We start from the raw sequence: 18,380 nt of genomic DNA, 5'->3' as shown, positions 1-18,380 counted from the left end.
AACATGAGTTGCCAAAGATCTCCTTACACCCTACTCCAGTCCTTGAACATCCTTCGTTTTTTTTTTTTAACTCATCATTCAATAAATATTTCCTGAGCACCCCACCCTCCAAACCTCCATCCAATGTCTATGCTTTCTATGAAAAAATATTTTATATATTATACATATCTATTTTATATAGTTTTATAGATGTAAATAAATAATAAAAGTATATTATATTCTCTATATATTTATTTCATATTATGTGCCAGGCACTGTACTGGCCTCTATGAAAAATAATGGAGAGAAAAATAAATCGACATGATCACAGAATACACAGTCCTGTGAGGGGGTGATGGGCATTAATTGAATATTTATACAAATACCTTAAAATTGTAACCCTCTAAAGTACAAAGGCCTGTTGTTATGGAACCATCTAGTAGGGGAGCTTGACTTTGCTAGGAAGATCAGGAAAAATTTTTCTGAAAATTTTTGAAAGTTGGGGGTATCACCATCCCATAGTAATAAGCTCACTCAAACTTTAAGGGTGGTGTTGGAGACTATCTATCTATCTAAATGGATGAGTGGCCAATCAGTGGTCTAATTTGAAATAAAGTTTTAAATAGTTCCACAGTTCTTTCTGCTTCTACCTCAAGTCCCATGGTATACCTCCTTTCCTTGGTGGGTTCCGCTTATGATAGCAGAACCACTTTAGATAGCAAGCACCCAGCTGTGCAAAAATGATAAATCATTGTTAAATTTAGCCAAACTCTGAACAAAAAGAGGCCTCCTCTTTCTACTTCTCAACCCTTCCCACCAGCGTGGTCTTAATTTCAAAGCTGGTGATGAAGATTGAACATGGAAAAAGGTCTGGCTTATGGCTCTTTCTTTTGGCAGCAGCAACCTTGGGAATAATTTAGATATCGCATTTCAGACCTATTTTGCACACCATCAAAGCAAAGGGGATAGGAACTGATGCTTTTGAAATTGGAGGGGCAGGCCAGTTTTCATGTTACTCCGTTGAAGTTCTCTGGCGTCACAAGTTCAGCAGACGGATATCATACGCCTACCTCTGGTATGGTGTTCTGGGTTCCTTGGGAAATACGATCCTTGGCCTCACTTTCATCGTGCCTACCACAGCGTTTAGGCCAAGACCTCCTAAATCACAACGTCATGCAGCTCCCTCTACCCAGTGGACCTAAGCGTTGGGATTTCAATGACCCCTCCCAAAGGGGCCACCTTTCTAACTGGAGGATTCTTCTCAGAGATGATATGGTGCAATTTTTATGAGACTTTGGGGTGTGCAGCAGCTCCATGGAATATGATGAGTGAATATTCCCACAAATCAAACGATGAGTGCGTACTCCCCCAAAATCACTTATGCTACATATTCGGACAGCCAGGCCAGTGGGAGCAGGATAAAGGTGATCACTTCAAAGTCAGAGACGCTCTAAATAAAACAAACGGAAATTTTACTCTTTCCAAAGGGCAAAGAGAGGAGCCAACCACCCTGAATATTTCAGCACTGAATTTCTTGCATTGCATATATTATAAGAAAATATGATCTACCCTGCAACTTATTTCCATAACAGCACTCTCAGATCCAAAAGAAGTGAGTCACAGATGCTTAGAAGCATCTCAATTGCTCACTTTGAACAGTTCATATTAAATTATTGAAAGGAGGATGCACTAGAATTATTTCTTCCTATCTCCCTCTCCAGCTAAAATAAGTTCCTTTTGCCACACATGTAGTCTTTTGAATGGGTTAAGAGCATGAACTTGTAGCAGTGTGGACCTGGGTCTAAGCCCTGGCCTGGCCAAATAACTACTATGTGACCTTGAACATGCTTACCTTCTCCATGCCTCAGTTACATCATCCCTAACGTGTGGATAATAGCAATCAGCTCACATAGCTGTCATCAGAAATAAATGAGATAATGCATATGTAAAGTATATAGCATTATGTCCATTATAAGGTCTCAACAGTATTCACTACTATTATTATTATTATTGCTGCTGTTATTAGCACATAATGGTGACTTTCAATAGTGAAAAGGATCCCAGTTTGCCTAATGACCTGTAAGTCTTGGAGCCAAGATATCACTCTATGATGCTGATCCCTGCATGCTCACTGGTGAAATTTGCACTGGGACCAAGCCCATGATTTAGTATGAAACCTGAAATGCATGATGTTCTAGCCTGAATTCAAGAATGTGGTTAATGGATAGCTGAACCTTCCTGAGTCAAACTCAGAAATTACTGGATCCATTATCTCCTTGGCAGGGTAAGCAGTGCAACCCTTTTCCTTTCCCAGTTACAAAAATGCATGTTGAAGGGACAATCCTGGAACCCAAGGGCTGGATGAGTATGAGTTGCATGAGGCCTTCCTTTTGACCCTCTGTTACTGCATTCTGATGAAGTGTAGACATTAGGCCACCAGAAACAGGCGTTCTCTCAGGAGCAATACGAGAGAGGAGCACACCTCTTTGCAGATGGAAAGCTGATCTCTAGGTCCTGCTTATTCTATCACAATAGTTTTTAGGTGTCCTCTGGGGACTCTGAATGATATGTCATTTCCAGTGCATTCTCTACCAATAAAATGTGATAACAATACCCTTGGGAGTGTTTAGAGAGACTTGATGCCAGATCCAGAAAGATAAAGAGTACCTGGAGGATCTGGCCCAAATGCAAGTCATATTCCATGCAAATAATTTTTGGAAGAATCTAACTTAGATTTGGATGTTTCTTTTAATTTGGTGTCTGACCAGATTGGTGGGGAGTGAATGGCCTGTCCTTAGTCCCATCTGAGGACCACATCAACCCCTACCTCAACTCTGGAGCCTCCTCAGTCCCCTGACTTTGGGATCCTGATGAGCCACAGCTTAGCTGAGCCTTTTTGGCTCTGCTTAGGGAGGATTCCCAGCCTGTGTGGGAGTAAGGGTGGACTCCAAGGCATGGGAGAGCAAAACAGCAAGGGGAGAAACAACATGCCTCATGGGACTGCCTTCCACTGGAGGGAAAGCAGACAATACTTGGTCACTACATTTGAATTCTAAGAAGGTAGGAAAATGAACCTAGAATTATACTTCTTGGGCAAACTGATGTTGACTTCCCTCTGAAGGAAAAGACAGGACAGAGAGATAGAACTAAGATTTATTTATTTATGAACTTGCACTTTATGAGTCATGTCATTTAAGAGAAGATGTGTAAAAAGGATGGGTAATCATTCTGGGGTTTAGCAGAACCTTTTGTGTGTGGCAAAATGTTTTTAAAGCTACCCTTGGGCCATCATGGGGCACTTGGCCTGTGAATTATTTCTGTGGTCATTCAATTAAGAATTATCACAACTTACCATGATGCATTTGGCCCCTCCTTGTCCCAGGTTAATTAGCACTGGTGAGTCCATTAAGCTAGTGTAATATCACTCAGCCCTAACACAGAACTAGCAGTTGAACATCTTGTGAGCCAAACTCCTTCTCCATCTCACTGTCCATCATGACCTTATCTGAATACTGCTCCCTCTGTTGAGTTGACCTTGCCTAGTTTGCATTCCGTGCAGTGACTTGAGAGTGTTAAGAAGGGCAACATAGGTACAACTGGTGAGTTTTCCCTACAGAGTTTAAAGGGGGTCTTGGGGCACCTAGGTGGCTCAGTAGATTGAGTGTCTGACTCTTGATTTTGACTCAGGTCATGATCTCAGGGTTGTGAGTCAAGCCCCATGTTGGGCTCTGTACTGGGCATGGAGCCTGCTTAAGATTCTCTCTCTCCCTCTGCACCTCCCCCCCAGATAATCAATCAATCAATAAAGAGGGTCTTGATGTAAAGTAGGGCAGGATTATTTTTATGCTGTATGGTATATTTTAATGGAAAGAAGTGTCTTCATTTTTTTTTTTATAAGTGAGGGATATCTCACATTATCATTATCATTACTATGTGTATCTTAAGTGACTTAGAAAAGGCAAATGAGACTCATAGCTTTGCTGACGGTACAATTTCATACAATTGTATGAAAGCTAAAGGTGTGAGGGACAGGCAGGGGAGCTATCGAAAAAATACTTTCAATATATATCTTAGGGTCTTTAAATATGTGTCCCCTCTAGAGGAGTTGTGGGACTCAATAACACATAAATAAATAGCTCAACTCAAATTAACACATTTTAGCTAAGAGTTTTAACAGCCAAAGGAAGGGAACGTATTAAATCTCCAAGACTGGATTATCTCCCTTCAAATAATCACCATGTTGGTCTTCATTTTGGAGGATCCTTAAGACCTTCTTCATTCATCTCTCTTTATTCGGGGGGAGAGGAGGTGATGCCTGGATCTACATGGTAAACTTTAATAGACACTTTCTATTTTAGTGTATGGGGGAGTGTAATATAGGAATTTTTCTAGAGACGTATAAGATAACAATAAGAAAAGAAAAACCATGAGAGTAGGAGCAATATGAAACAAAATGGGAGGAATGGTTGGAAACAAAAAAGGGCATTTGGCAAACTGGACAAACAGGGATGCACTCTTCAAAAATGACAAATAGTGGGAGCACTGTGTCAAAGGTGCAGGTACTAGAACCAGTCTCCCTAGGTTTGAATCCTGAGTCCAACATTTGCTAAATATGTGACCAGGAGAAAGGTGCCTCAACCCCCCTAGGCCTCAGTTTCTTCATCCGTGAAATGGAAATGATGATAGAAGCAGTTTGAAAGGATTATTTGTAATGAATAGAGGAGTTAGTCCACAAGCATTGGGCATGCAGCAGGTGCTCATACGCATGGTTTCTTAAGGGCTTAAAATGACAGAAAAAGGAAGACAGCTCTACACTTGGAACTGCTAGTTACAGTGGGAATACTTCAGTGTATAAAATGGCTGACGAGTTAAGCAAGGCAGATCAAAACTACTCAGTACTCTTGGAGATTGTTAATTCAGTTCTTCTGTCTGGAAAAAAACCAGATATCTCTTCAAATTCTGGACTCTGTGGAGGTCATGGAAACATTACTGTAGTTAAATGAACAAATAAAAGGGTGGGATAAAAAGGTCTGTTTGGGCAGAAAGTTTTTAATAGAGGTGTTTTTGTTTTGTTTTGTTTTATTTTGTTTTAAGTACAATAGAATTAGGACATGTTATTGAGAACTTCATATGGTCACCAAAAGGTAAAAAACATAAGATGAATGCATAGTATTCTTGTATAATCAGGGATAGATTTGTGAATAGATTATGGTATGATGTATTTTCCTCCATTAAAGAAAAATCTTTTCTTTATACTACTAATCTGATTTGTGTCAGAATTTACAAATTTGGACTATTTTAAAATAAGGGTGTGTTTCCAAATGTCCTTCAATGGGTGAAGGGTTAACCAAACTGTGGTACATCCATACCATGGAATATTATTCAGCAAAAAAAATGTAATAAAGCTATTAATACATATGATAATTTGGATGGATCTCAGAAGTATAATTAATGAAAAAATCTAACCTCAAAAGATTGCATACTGTTTGATTCCATTAATATAACATTGTTGAAATGACACAGTTATAAAGACGGAGAGCCAATTAGTGGTCGCCAGGAGTTAGGGTTGGTGGAAGGGCTGGAGGTGGCTATCAAGAGGTATTATGAATAATCCTTAGGGTAATAGAACAGCTCTGTATCTTGATCATAGTGGCAACCATACATGTGTTAAATTTCACAGAACTAAACACACACACATGCACACATATACATTCACACACACAATGAGTGCAGATAAAACTGATGAAGTTAATTCTGTGGATTATACTAATGTCAATTTCCTGGTTTTGATATTGTTCTATAATTGTGCAAGATGTCACAGTTGGAAGAAACTGGGTGAAGATAGGGATACACAGGACCTCCCTGTACATTTCATGCAACTTTCTGTGAATCTATAATTATTTCAAAATAAAAAGTTCAGAAATCAAAGGTATATTTCTTTCTAATTTGATTTTAACTTTGTTGATTTCCACAACACTACCATGACAAGATAAGGTAATTCCCTTGCAGGCACTGATGATAATCACTTAAAAGACCCAACTGACAAACAGCTCTTTGAATGTGAGCATCTTTGGGCTCAGCAACTGCATACTACTCCAAAATTCATAAATTCACTGTTTTCCATTGCTAGCAGATGAAGATTCAGTGACAGAAACCTTTATGTGTAATTAGGCAGAGTCTAAAAAACATGCAGAATAATTTTTCCACAGCCTTTGAGAACTTAGCCAATATGACCCAGTATGTTTTGTTTTGATCACAGCCTATCCATGGAGGCCTTTTGATCACATTTAAAGAGGAATCAGGCAGTCACTCAACTGAGTCATTGCTCCATGTAGTACCAGCTTCCTTATCACTATTCCTGTAAGCTTCCTATCTCAACCAGATGGCAAAACAGGGAGGAGATGCATTTGGCATGCAGTGGACTATTCAGAATTTGGGCTCCCCAACCAGGTGGAAGTTGTCTCAAAGAAGGTCTTTGTTGGCAGTGCCACTAATGAGCAGTGACTGCAGTCTGAATGTGTGTGACATCCTGGTGTGGGAGTTTGTATTTAGTTTGTAGATCTTCCAAGGAGTGTGATGTTTTTGAGGAATAATAACTGATTTGTCTGGGGCCCTTTTCTGCCCATAGTTTGGATTTGGATTTTGGAATTTTTTTTTTCCATTCTGGTTCAAGACCTGGGAAGATTACCGAACATGCTGATTTATGCCCCTACGTTTTAGTTAGTTGGTTAGTCTGTTAGTTAGCTGGTAAATTACAGCCAGATGTGCTTTTAGTTTAGAAAATTTAGTTTTGCTGTCGATTTAGGGGTCTTTAGGTAATTTGTAAATGTATTCACAGAGGTCTGACCATTGTTGATGTAAAGAGGAATGTGTCCTCAGGAGATCTGTGGCTGAGAGCTGGATCGTTTCACAAGTTTAAGGGCAGTGCTTACGTCGGAATTTGTGTAGTGTACAGCATTTATAGAGAGGTGTGCATAAAAGGGTGCTAATCCTCTGCATTTGGATCCTTCTAATGCTGGGATGGTTTATATAGAAGAGTATCAGGTCCAGAGAGAACTGGATATCACACACAACCAAAAATACCCTTGCATGGTCCTAATAAGAAAAAGGAATTATTCATGTTTGATGTTAAGTGTTGGCAAGTGAAAATTTCGGATTTGTAAACCCAGGAAAATTCTACTTTAAGTGAGAAGACTATTGGTAGATAAGTAATCCATAATTGCTTTGTACTTTTGTATTTTGGCCAAATTCTTCTAGATATTGTGAGAAAACCCATCTCTCCCCCTGATTTTATCATCAAGCATTAATCTTGCATCTGTTTGGTCAAAGATACAATACTTCAAGGCATGTGTGGGAAAGAATATCCAAAGGGTCTTCTTCTTTCCTATTTTTGGCCTTCGTGTTTGGAATTCCCTTATTCCAAAAATATCTTTTTGGGGAAACCCAAACAATGTGCTAAAATTAATACCCCCAAAAGAAGTGAACTGGAATTGACCTTTGCTGCTTCCTGCTCCTCATTTCCTGCTATTTTGGTGACTTTCTCAAAAGTGGCATCCGTCCATCTCTGGTCTTGTTATCAGAGTCAAAGCTGATTTCCTGACCATGAGATGCAGGAGTGAGGGGCACAGGGCTTTGAGCCAAATGGTGGGTTTGGCAAATGGAGATTAGAAATGCCAGACACAGAAGAATGCATTCGGTATGATTCTACTTCCATGAAATTCTAGAACAGGCAAGATATGCTGTAGAGACAGGTGGCCTGGGAGGAAGCTGGCAGGAAAGGTGCAGGAGAGAATGGGATGACAAAAATGTCATATCTTGATTGTGTTGGTGGTAACATAAGTGTAGACACCTGCTGAAATTCAATAGTTGTACACTTGAAGTAAACGTCAAATAAATTTAAATTTAATAAAAGTAAATCAATTTAATAAAAATTAAATAAATTTGAAATAAATTTTCAAAATGAAATAAACTTGATTATATGTAATTTATATCTCAATAAAGTTGATTTTTTTAAAAATTGCAATTAGAATGCAATTTGAAAAGCATTACTACCGATTCCCTGCTTGTTCTTTAATTTTGTCTTCAGTACAGAGGACATGACAATATTTGGGGACAGTATTTTGATAGTAACAACCACTTTCCAGGTTTTATAAGGTTAAGATGTCCATGCAATACCACCGAAAGATAATTTATCTCACAAAACAGTATTGTTCTACTTAGAGATGTTTACATTTTATTCTTCAAGATATCCCTTGCCTGTGGGTAGAAATATTATTTTGACTTAAAAATGTTAACATATTAATTTCATTGTTGTCTTGCTAAGGGTGAACAGTTACCTAACAAGTTATCCCCATGTCCTCTCATTCAAATTGCACACCTTTTTATGACCTTCCCGGAAGACACATTTGGTGTACCTGCTCAGCTTTGGTGTGAGAAGAACTACTCATCCCTGGAAAAGGATTCTCAACAAGCAGACTTGGCTCGTATTCATTTGCCCCGGCCTCTCCATTACAAAATGTTCCTAATCAGAACTGGTTCTTTGTAAGCCTTTGCAAACAGTTGTTAGATGGAGCGTGGCTTTTCATGGTCTGTATGCCTGTTTTACTCTTTTCTTTTGTCTTAAGAATACCATCTTACATTACTCATACACGGTACTCAGAAATAGCGATTTATTGTGAAACACACTTAATATTCTTTTGAAAAACTAGATAACGATTTCTCTAGTTAGACTTTAGAGGAAAATATAAAAGTGATTTTCTGATTATCTTGCTGGACCCATTTCAGGGACATTCTAGCTAAATGACAACCCTTTGACTAGTATTTAAAAATACCTGAGCTTCAAAAAGGTGTATGCACCCTCATGTTCATTGCGGCATTATTTATAATAGCCAAGACATGGAAACAACATAAGTGCCCATCGATGGATGAATGGATAAAGATACACACACACTGGAATATTTTTTAGCCATAACAAAGAAGGAAATCTTGCCATTTGTGACAACATGAATGGATCTTGAGGGCAAGTAAAGTAAGTGAAGTAAGCCGGACAGAGAAGGACAAATACTGTGTGCTCTCACTTCAATGTGGAAACTAAAAAGAAAAACCAAACCTAGAGATACAGAGAACAGATTGGTAATGGCCAGAGGCAGGGGTCGGGGTTGGGGAGTAAGAGGGCCAAAATAGATGAAAAGTGGTCAAAAGATACCAAAAAAATTGTAGTTTGAGGATAAAACTAATCTAGACATGTAAAATGTGGGGACACAAGACTGAATGTAAGGGGAAATAGGAAGAAGTTGTACAGTGTGTCCTTTGAGTGGGAGCAAAGTAATGCGTACCTACACGTACTGGGGGCATACGAGGCCTTCTAGAGACTTCCAGAGATAGTATAAATGCCAGGAAGATCCAGTCCATAATAGACTGGATTTACTTTTTGAGAAAATTATACCCATTTCAACTGTTGCCTTATGGATCTGGAAACCTTAAACCAGGTGGATCTCAGAGTTTTAATGAAGCACACAACTCGGAATTACTTGCAGGATGAAGCTCTGGAAGTCTGATGCATCGGAAGGGAAGTGGCTTAATGCCTTTTTATTTGCAAAACCATGAAATGATAAAAACCCCTGACTTACCCAAAGGAAGACCAGTGCCCATAGGTTTTTCTTTATGATATGCATACTTGAAAAGATAATCTCCTTGTTCACAAAATAAAAAAGCCAGACTTGGGATTTGGCTTGCTTTTAGAGCTCACGGCAGTACAGTTAAACTGAATTTCTCTTCCTCCCTCTGGCTTCCTTTGTTTTTCTCCAGACTTTGCCCTTTGAAGCAAACACTGAACAGCACAGGACATGGTATTTCCTGGGTAATGTCATTGGCTGTGAGCTTTGTTTATTAATCATGACATTAGGGCATTGAGAGATCTTATATGGCTTCCTCTTGTACATACAGACTTCACACAAATGCACACACACACACACGCAGACACTCAAACTCCTTTGGCCTGCATTTTGCTTTGTGTCTTTCCTCACTCTTTAAGAGAAGGCAGGCAAGGAATGTTTTTTCCCCTTATGTATGTTTACGTGTTTCATACTCTTCTGGATTTTTTTTTCTCTTTTCTTTTGGTTGTGATTTTTTGATGGTGGTGGGGGTAGAAGAGCATAGATGGAAAGATAGGACTTCATCAGTAAAATGCCAGAATGACAATAACATAAATATTATGTTTTATATTATTTTTTAAAACAGAGGTGGGGGGAGAATGTTAAAGGGGAAATAGGATATAATTGAAACTGCTAACTAGCCTATGGTCAGAGCCAGGTTAGAATTTAAGGATGCTGCTCTAAAACTTCATATGGCAATCCCAGTCTCACTGCTTTCTTGGCCCCTGTCCTTTCTTCCTCCCTACAGTACAGCACATTGAACATGCTACAATCCTGGGTGTCAGGACTTATATAGATGACCCTAAAACTATTTTAGAAAATCATATTTCATTGTTCACTCCTTCAGAAGCCATTACGACTTTTCTTAAAACTAGGGCTCTGAAATTTCTCAGGACATGGGCCAACCTGATGATTTGACATGTGTTGATATATGAGTAATCCATAGGTCAGTAAAGGTTAATGATAGGGACTGTTCGTTATAGGTAAGCTTCAGTATGGCCTGGCTCATATATGAGATTAATGGGATCTCTACATTTCCTCTTAAATTAGTTTAATTTAAAAAGGGGAGATTTTGTAATTTTTGGCATAAATATTAATCGATAACAATAGTCATCACTGTTCATTCCTAATCTGTGACCTACTTGTATGTCATGCTGTATCTGTGGTTATAATAAGAGAGTCAAATAACTCCTCTTGGAGCTTACCATCTAAAGCAGGATGTCAGAGGTGTGACTTTAAATAGCCTTGCAGATACATTTTTCAAAAAACAGAGACCTGAGGTAATTATGCAACCACTATCAGTGGTAAGCAGCAATAATGTGAATTAACACGGTAGTTCTTGAGTAGTAAGTCGTATGTTTAATTTTTGAGAAATGCGTGCTCTTTTGACTCATGCATTTTAGACATGGCTTAGTTTTTTTCTTTTTAGGTTCTAGGTCTGTGGGACAGTCTGTCTTTTGCTTTGAAGCCGTTTGTGCTGGGCTGCTTACAGTTTCTGTCTTGTTGAATTTTTAAGCCCTGACCTCACCTGCTAAAGGCTCCTTAGCTCCAGGAGCTCATTTTCAGCAGAATTTGCTTTGGATGGTGGTTGAGCCTGAAGTGCTTTCTCTATCCTTTTCAGGGCATATGGGATGGCATATGCACGCAACGGGCCCAGGGACTATTGTTACATTTAGCACGTGCCCATTTAGAATAATATTTGTTAAATAAATGCAATGCCCGGGAGGGATTAGAACATTTCACTATTCCTTAGCCTAGTGAAAAAGTAGTTTTGTTGTTTTTTTTTTTTAAATAGAAGCCTGGATTTTCATGTGTTTTTTTTTAAAGATTTTATTTGAGAGAGAGAGAGAGCGAGTGAGAGAGAGCACAAGTAGGGTGAAGGGCAGAGGGAGAAGCAGACTCCCCGCTGAATGGGGAACCTGATGTGGGACTTGATCCCGGGACTCCAGGATCATGACCTGAGCCGAAGGCAGATGCTTAACCTACTGAGCCACCCAGGCGCCCAAAGGTAGTTTTTAGAACAATCCTCTTGCAGGTATTTTTACTTTGTTTGCTTTTGTCTTTAGGTTAGGGAGAGTCGTATGGCAGATTTTTTTCCTTTCCTCCTGCCATGACTTCTTTCAATGAGTTGGTTTTCTTCTTTTGGTTCCAGTGTGTCAGGAACCAAGGCCAGCTTGTTGAGTTTGATGCACTGGGGTGTGTGGAGGTCGTTTGGTCTCCTGCCGGCAGCCGCGGTGGCTGAGTTGTGAAGTCTGCGTGCGTGTTGGCCGAAGCCCACAGCTGTCATGCACACCAGCCTGTGGTCGACTGTGCCAGGAAGGCAGATGACAGAGAGGCGCGTATGTGAGGTCAGAGGAGGAAGGGGGAAAGGTCAGCTAACTGCCTATAGATTGAGGTTACTATGGTGAGGGGGACTTTGGGGGGCCTGGGATCTGTGCCCCTAGTGTCAGACAGTATTGACAGAAATAAGATCAAGTTCCCCTTGGCTTCTCCCCTCCACCAAATGCTAACTGGCCTCGAGAGCATGGAACTTGTGTTCTTGGGTCTTCAGTTGCCTTCAGGTCCCGCATTCAGTCTCTCATGGCACGTGTATTTAAAGGCTATAGCCACGTCTGCTGGTGGTTCGTCTTGGGTTTCTTTCTGTGTCCCACTCTGCCAGCTGGGTAGAGGTGGGGAGCCGGCAGCAAAGGGCCAGGCCAGAGGGAAGGTGCTGAAAGGCGTACTCAGAGGTATCTGGCTTTGGGTTTTTACAGAAGTTGATAGCATTCGGCTTAGTGACCACAATTCAATTATAAGCACCGCACAGCCATCCTGAGTGACTATATCCTTGCCAAAAACTGCTGTGTAAAGGCGGCTGCATTTTTGTTAGCCTTGCCTGATGGATTTTTAAGTATATTAACCACATACATTCACACAAAGGGGAAAATTTACTGCCTCAACAGAGGGACCTAAATCCCCCAGGCTAAATAAACCCAATGAAAACATAAGAACTGCATTTACGGGCCTCCCGAAGATAAGAATTCAACCTTTAAAAAGGTTCCTTCAAATGAAAAATGGATGGCTGAGCTGCTAATGGCCCAGCGACCTAGGGAATTAACTCTTCCCTAATGTGCAAGGACCTCGGATCAGTTCCAGCTTCTCGGGATGGGGGATTTTCATCCCAGGCTCCTGAGCCTGGAAGGTCCAGTCGTGGCCTCAGAGATTTAATGACAACCTTGGAGGACAGACTATCTTGGCAGTTTTTGTGTTGCCTCTGTTTCTCGTGTGTGTGTATGTGTGTGTGCATGTGTAAAGAGAGAGAGAATCAAATATGTGTGTGTGGGGGGAGGGGAGAGTGGTGGGGGCCAAGGTCAGGAAAGAGTACATGTGCCCCAGTTTTTCCCAGTTAGCATTTGGTGGAGGGGAGAAGCCAAGGGGAACTTGATCTTTCCTCTTAAACTTAGGGAAAGAGCTAGAGGGCTAAGAATTTACCTAGTGGCATGATCCTGTGTGTGTTTCTTTACAGAAATAGGCTATCCATCAGGGTGCATATGAGTCAACGGGTCTCCCTGAAAGGTTCTCGATCTTCTGGTGCTATTGAGGGTCTCTGAAGATTGTCACCCATAAATCCTGACACTAGGTTAAGAATAAGGATGTCCATGAATCGACCTGCAGGTGAATTCATGTCTCTGTTGTATCTGAGTATCATTTAAAAATAAATATGGTGGGTGGGAGAGGGGTTAACTACAAAGGGGGCAAGAGAACTTTTTGAGGTGATGGCACTGTTCTATATTGATTGTGGTGGTATTACATGATTGTCTGCATTTGTCAAAGCTCATAGAATTGCATATTAAAAAGAGCGAATTTTACTATCTGGAAATTATAGCTCAACAAACCTGACCTCCCTGAAATAACAAATGAATAAGTAAATAATTTGTGAATGAAGAAATGAATATTCCTTTCACTTGTCCCTGGCTGCTTTGCCAGCCGGTGAGCCATTTAGATAATGCCTCCCTTTCAAAGGAAGGACACCACATAGTCAACTCCAGACTATGAGCTCATGATGCCAGTAAAGCAGTTCCAGAAAAAGCAGAGATGGTGTGTGTTTCCTCCTGGGGCAGATGACCTAACCCTCCAGGTAGCAATGCCCTTGTATGGTTAGCACAGGTAGGGAAATACCTGCTTCATGCTGACTCACCAGATAAAAAATCATTTCTCTGAATGAGTCAGAATCACAAGTGTGTTCCAAAAAGTCTCATATGTCCTGCAACGTGTAGGGCTCAAAGCACCAATCAGGGTACCTGCTTGCAGGGTCTTTCTGGCCGTATATGGATAATATCCACAACCTGCAGCTCTTACTTCCAGGTGTGATCACATTAAACTCTAACTCACTCAATTGCATACTCAGGTACAGGAAAAACTTATTTAAATTTATGCTCTACTAATGTTGCTTATTCAGTTATAGGTAAACCTAATAATGGTAGAACAAAGTGCTCCAATGTTAAGTGTATACCTGGACATTGGGGGAGTGTGTGTGTGTGTGTGTGTGCGTGCGCGTAAGGATACAGAGTTAAAGCAGACTTGGGCAATGTAAAATGCCACAGAAAGTAGGGGTTTCCAAGGAAAACATGGGGAAACTCTGTATGTGAATCTAATGTATGCTATAGCTTTTAAAAGGAAACATTAATAGTGAAACATGCCCTCAAAGGGCAAGCCAGTAATAAATTTCATGTCAGAAATTACCTGTCAGTAGGATTATGTTAAATAATGTTGAATTCTTATTAGTTGGAGGGGAAAGAGGAGAGTCACCTTCTCAAAAATGTTCAAAGAGTGTAATGTTTCATACACAAATCCCATTATTGTTTGACGGGATTTTTGTGCTTAACCCTTCTTAAGGATGTATTGAAAATTTTGGCCATTTTCGTTCATTCCCCAAATGCAATCATTATAGGAAAAGAAGCCACTTTTTCTCTGCAGGAATTTGGGATTACCCCTGACGACCAGTGGATCTTATAAGACATCCGTTGCAGAGTGTCCTGATTGGTAAATGTGTGCCTGCTCCCTGGAGTGACCAAGGAAACTCTCTTCACTCCTATGCCTTAGCAAAGTAGTCATGAAATGGTGGGAGCCCCACTATTTCAACAGTTTGAGCATTTTGCTCGTTTTGGCCAAGTAACTAAAAATATATGTTTCCCCTTGAAAAAAAAAAAATCTCATTGCAAATGCGCAAGTGCCTAAGAATTTTTAAGGTTTGTTGCAAGATATTGGGTCTGAAAATGAGGACACTCACTAAGCCAGGGCCTAGAACCCCGTCCTAGATGCAACGAGGATGAGGGACTACTGGGAACAGAGTGTCAGACACACTGAGGCTTCAATGTAAGCTAATGCATTGTCACAGGGCCCTTCACAAAGGGCCACTTATGAGTCATAGGTGTCAAATCATCATCCCTACTCCCAGAATAAAAGATCGTTTTGACTTTATGTGAACTGACTGAAAAATGATGGCTGCATTGGATTGGGTTTTTGAAGGACAAAGTCAGAGGTAAGCTTTGGGATCCCTCCATGTGCTTTCATTTGACCCGTTGATTACTGGTCGTTACCTGTCTTAGGGTCCCCTTAGGAAATTGTCATATTTGATGACATATATGATTTCATGACATTCGGACAAAATCTTGCCAGAGGGTGTCTGCTTAAGCACCTTGGGCATTTGTGGGAATATTTATTTCTTTAGGTTGTTAAATATCTATTTTAGTAAGTGACCCCGGAAGTAATTGACAAATGGTCTTGGGGGCGGCTTAGTGTCATAGATAACCGTTTTAAAGCACAAGCCAGTACATCCTTTCAGGGGCAACTTGCAATCTGGAGAGGCTTCTTGCCAGCCTGAAGCATTCAGATCTGCTTTAGGAATGCTCTATCTTGGGGGTAAGGACAATAGTATTTTAAAGCTCATTCAGATGGGAAGCACTGGTGCCCTCCATTTAGGTTTTGATCTTGTGGTTATGGAATGATCTTTTCATTACATTGCCAAAGACATAGTTTCACAATGTCCTGTTTTGAGTTAGTTAAAACATAGAGAGGCTAGGCTGCTGTTATTACCCATAATGTAGTGAAACCGAGACTAAGACTGTGAAACCACACTTTTCCCTTGAGATATCACCCTCACCACCAGCAGGCCCTGTGTCCTGGTCTAGTCTAGCTTCAGTCAAAACAGATTGGATATTCTTGTTATCACTTCTGAGAGATTCCTCATGCCCCACTCCTAATGAGGGTCCCCTGCATTTCCAAAAGCTTCTGAACTTCCTGTGAAATCCCTTCCTGCCTTTCAGGCTTGTTTATCTTTTAACAATTGAGCAAAACCTTTTTTTTTTTTTTTAATAATTCTGAACAAAACACCTTTAAAATCATTTTATGATGGAAAATGTCAAACATGTCCTAAGTACAGAAATGAGGATAATGACTTCATAGACCTGTCACCCGACTAAAAGAGTTCTCGACTCATCACCAGTCATGTTTCGTTGGTGTCTCTGCCCACTTCCAGCCTGCCCCAAGGTTGCTGGAAGCATCTCAGATATCATAGCATTTCTTCCCTAAGTATTTCAGCATGTAAGTATAAAAAGCGAGTATTCTTTAAAGAAAAGTAAACACAATACCATTTTCCACCTTAAAAGTTACCCGTGGTTTCTTAATATTTTAAAATACCTTTCAGATTTCCTTGATTGTTTCATAGGACTTTTGCCCTTTACTTTTTTTTTTTTTTAATTAATTCACTTTATGTCTTTTGTATAAAAACACTACAGTGGTAGCCACAGCTGCGGTCTGGGGCCTCTGCAGGGAGACTCTAGTGTGATTCTGCAGGAGGAGGTCAATTGAATTCCTGATAGGGAGATTTGATGAATACAGTCTTTCCAGAAGTCAGGGGTGAGGTAGCTGCAGGTCTTGGATATGGCATCAGAGGTGGCCTTGGCGTAGTTGTCTGGGGTGACAGTGCAGCCCCTGGTTGAGGTGTGACAGTCATCCATGCTGGCCATTAGTAGCAGCTTCCTGGGCACAGAAGCAGAGATGATGCTGGTGCCTCTGGGGGTGGGATGAGGTGCTCAGTGTGGAGGTGGGCATCTTGCAGGGACAGTGTGGGACTTGCCTGTCTTGTTTCCCCAGTAGTCTCATCACATGGGGAAAATTGAGAGTGTGGCCAGGGTGATGGCCCCAAGCAGAGCAGTGGCTACCCCCTTGGCGTGCTTAACACCCAGACCAACATGGCCACGTAGTAGTCCCAGATGGTAACAAATGCCTTGAGTTTGGTCCACTGGGCAGCATACCTCTGCTCTGACATGGGCATAATCTTCAAAGCCTTATCCTTGAGGCACATCTCCAGGAAAAAGTCAGTGATTTAGGACTCTTTGATGGGCAAGAAGAAAAGAGAGATATCCTCTGGGATAAATATCCATGTGTTCATACCCTTGCCTAGGTGACCCAGCTTGGTCTTGCTTCTTCCAGCTCCATGATCTAGGCCAGACTGCCACTACCTCCTACTCCAAGGCCCCAGGAGCACTGGTGTACCTCCATCATTTTGTGTCTTCTCAGAGGAAAAGTCACTTTTATTTTAATCAGAACTGTTCGGTCCATACATTGGAACTGGTTGACGTGTCACTTTTAAATCCCAGATCCATGTCCCCCTTGTCTTGATTTTCCTTGCAATTGATTTGTTGAAGAGCCTATAGACAGACCTTGTATAATCTGAATATTGTTGATTCCATTTTTATGGTATCAATTTGACAAGGTCCTCTGTTTCTTGTATTTCCTGTAAGTTTGTAATTACTGGCTATCTAGACTTGCTTTAGAGTCCAGTTCAGGGTTTTTTTGGCAAGAGTAATTCATGGGTGATGTGGAGTGGTACTTCTGTCAGGAGGTACCAATTCTGTCTCTCTTTGGGGTGTTGGCAGTGATTAATAGCCCTTGCCTGGACCCATTATTTCTTTAGGGATTGCAAACTGGTGAAGTCTCATTCTATCATTCCTTCTTCATTTATTGGCTGGAATATTTCTATAAAGAGAACCTACCCACAACTCTGTGGCTACCCTGAAGTCTGGTTCAAAACTTCTTAAAGCCTGTGTCCCATTAACTTTCATGTCAGAGAGATGTGCTTTTACCTAATAAGTACCCAGAAACAACTCTTCACTCATAAAGGGAAGTATCATGTAGGAGGAAACACCAGGCCAGTGTCTTGGCAGTCTTGGTTCTACCTCTAAGATCTGTATAATGTTGGACAAACTTTGTAATTGATTCCTCAGAGCTGGTGGTCTCCAGGCCCTTACCTACGTGTCGATCAGAGAAACAGTTTTTTTCTAGTGGCATTTGAACAAATCAGGCCATGACTTTTAAAAATTGTGTAGGGGCACCTGGGTGGCTCAGTTAGTTAAGTCTCCAACTCTTGATTTTGGCTCAGGTCATGATCTCAGGGTCCTGGGAATCGAGCCCCTCTCCCTCTGCCCCTCCTCCTGCCTTTCATACGCTCTCTCTCTCTCTCTCATAAATAAATCTTTAAAAAAATAAAAAATAAATAAAAATTATGTATTAAGAGCCTACCACTAAGGTCCCTTTCAGCTGAAACATTTTGTGATTTTCATTTAGGATAAACAAAATTTAAATCCATGTCAGGATATTTAGGAATCACATGACCAAGAAGGGCTAAAATGTTATCTCTAACAATGCACTATCTGATGTATCCATTCATTAATTCGCTAGTTTATTTATTTATTTACTTATTTATTT

The 18,380-nt window shown here is 40.6% G+C and overlaps 1 protein-coding gene and 1 pseudogene across 5 annotated transcripts in view; one reads left to right on the top strand and one right to left on the bottom strand.

Annotated features, from left to right (window-relative positions):
- Positions 1-18,380, top strand: part of CREB5 (cAMP responsive element binding protein 5) — a 458,616-nt gene that overhangs the window by 246,770 nt on the left and 193,466 nt on the right. The window lies entirely within an intron of this gene.
- Positions 16,024-17,223, bottom strand: LOC116630934 (annotated as a pseudogene).

This window comes from Phoca vitulina, unplaced genomic scaffold, assembly GCF_004348235.1.
Source record: "Phoca vitulina isolate PV1807 unplaced genomic scaffold, GSC_HSeal_1.0 scaffold4, whole genome shotgun sequence".
Taxonomy (NCBI): Eukaryota; Metazoa; Chordata; class Mammalia; order Carnivora; family Phocidae; genus Phoca; species Phoca vitulina.
Note: the sequence above shows the minus strand (reverse complement) of the source record. Positions and strands in the feature narration are given on the sequence as shown.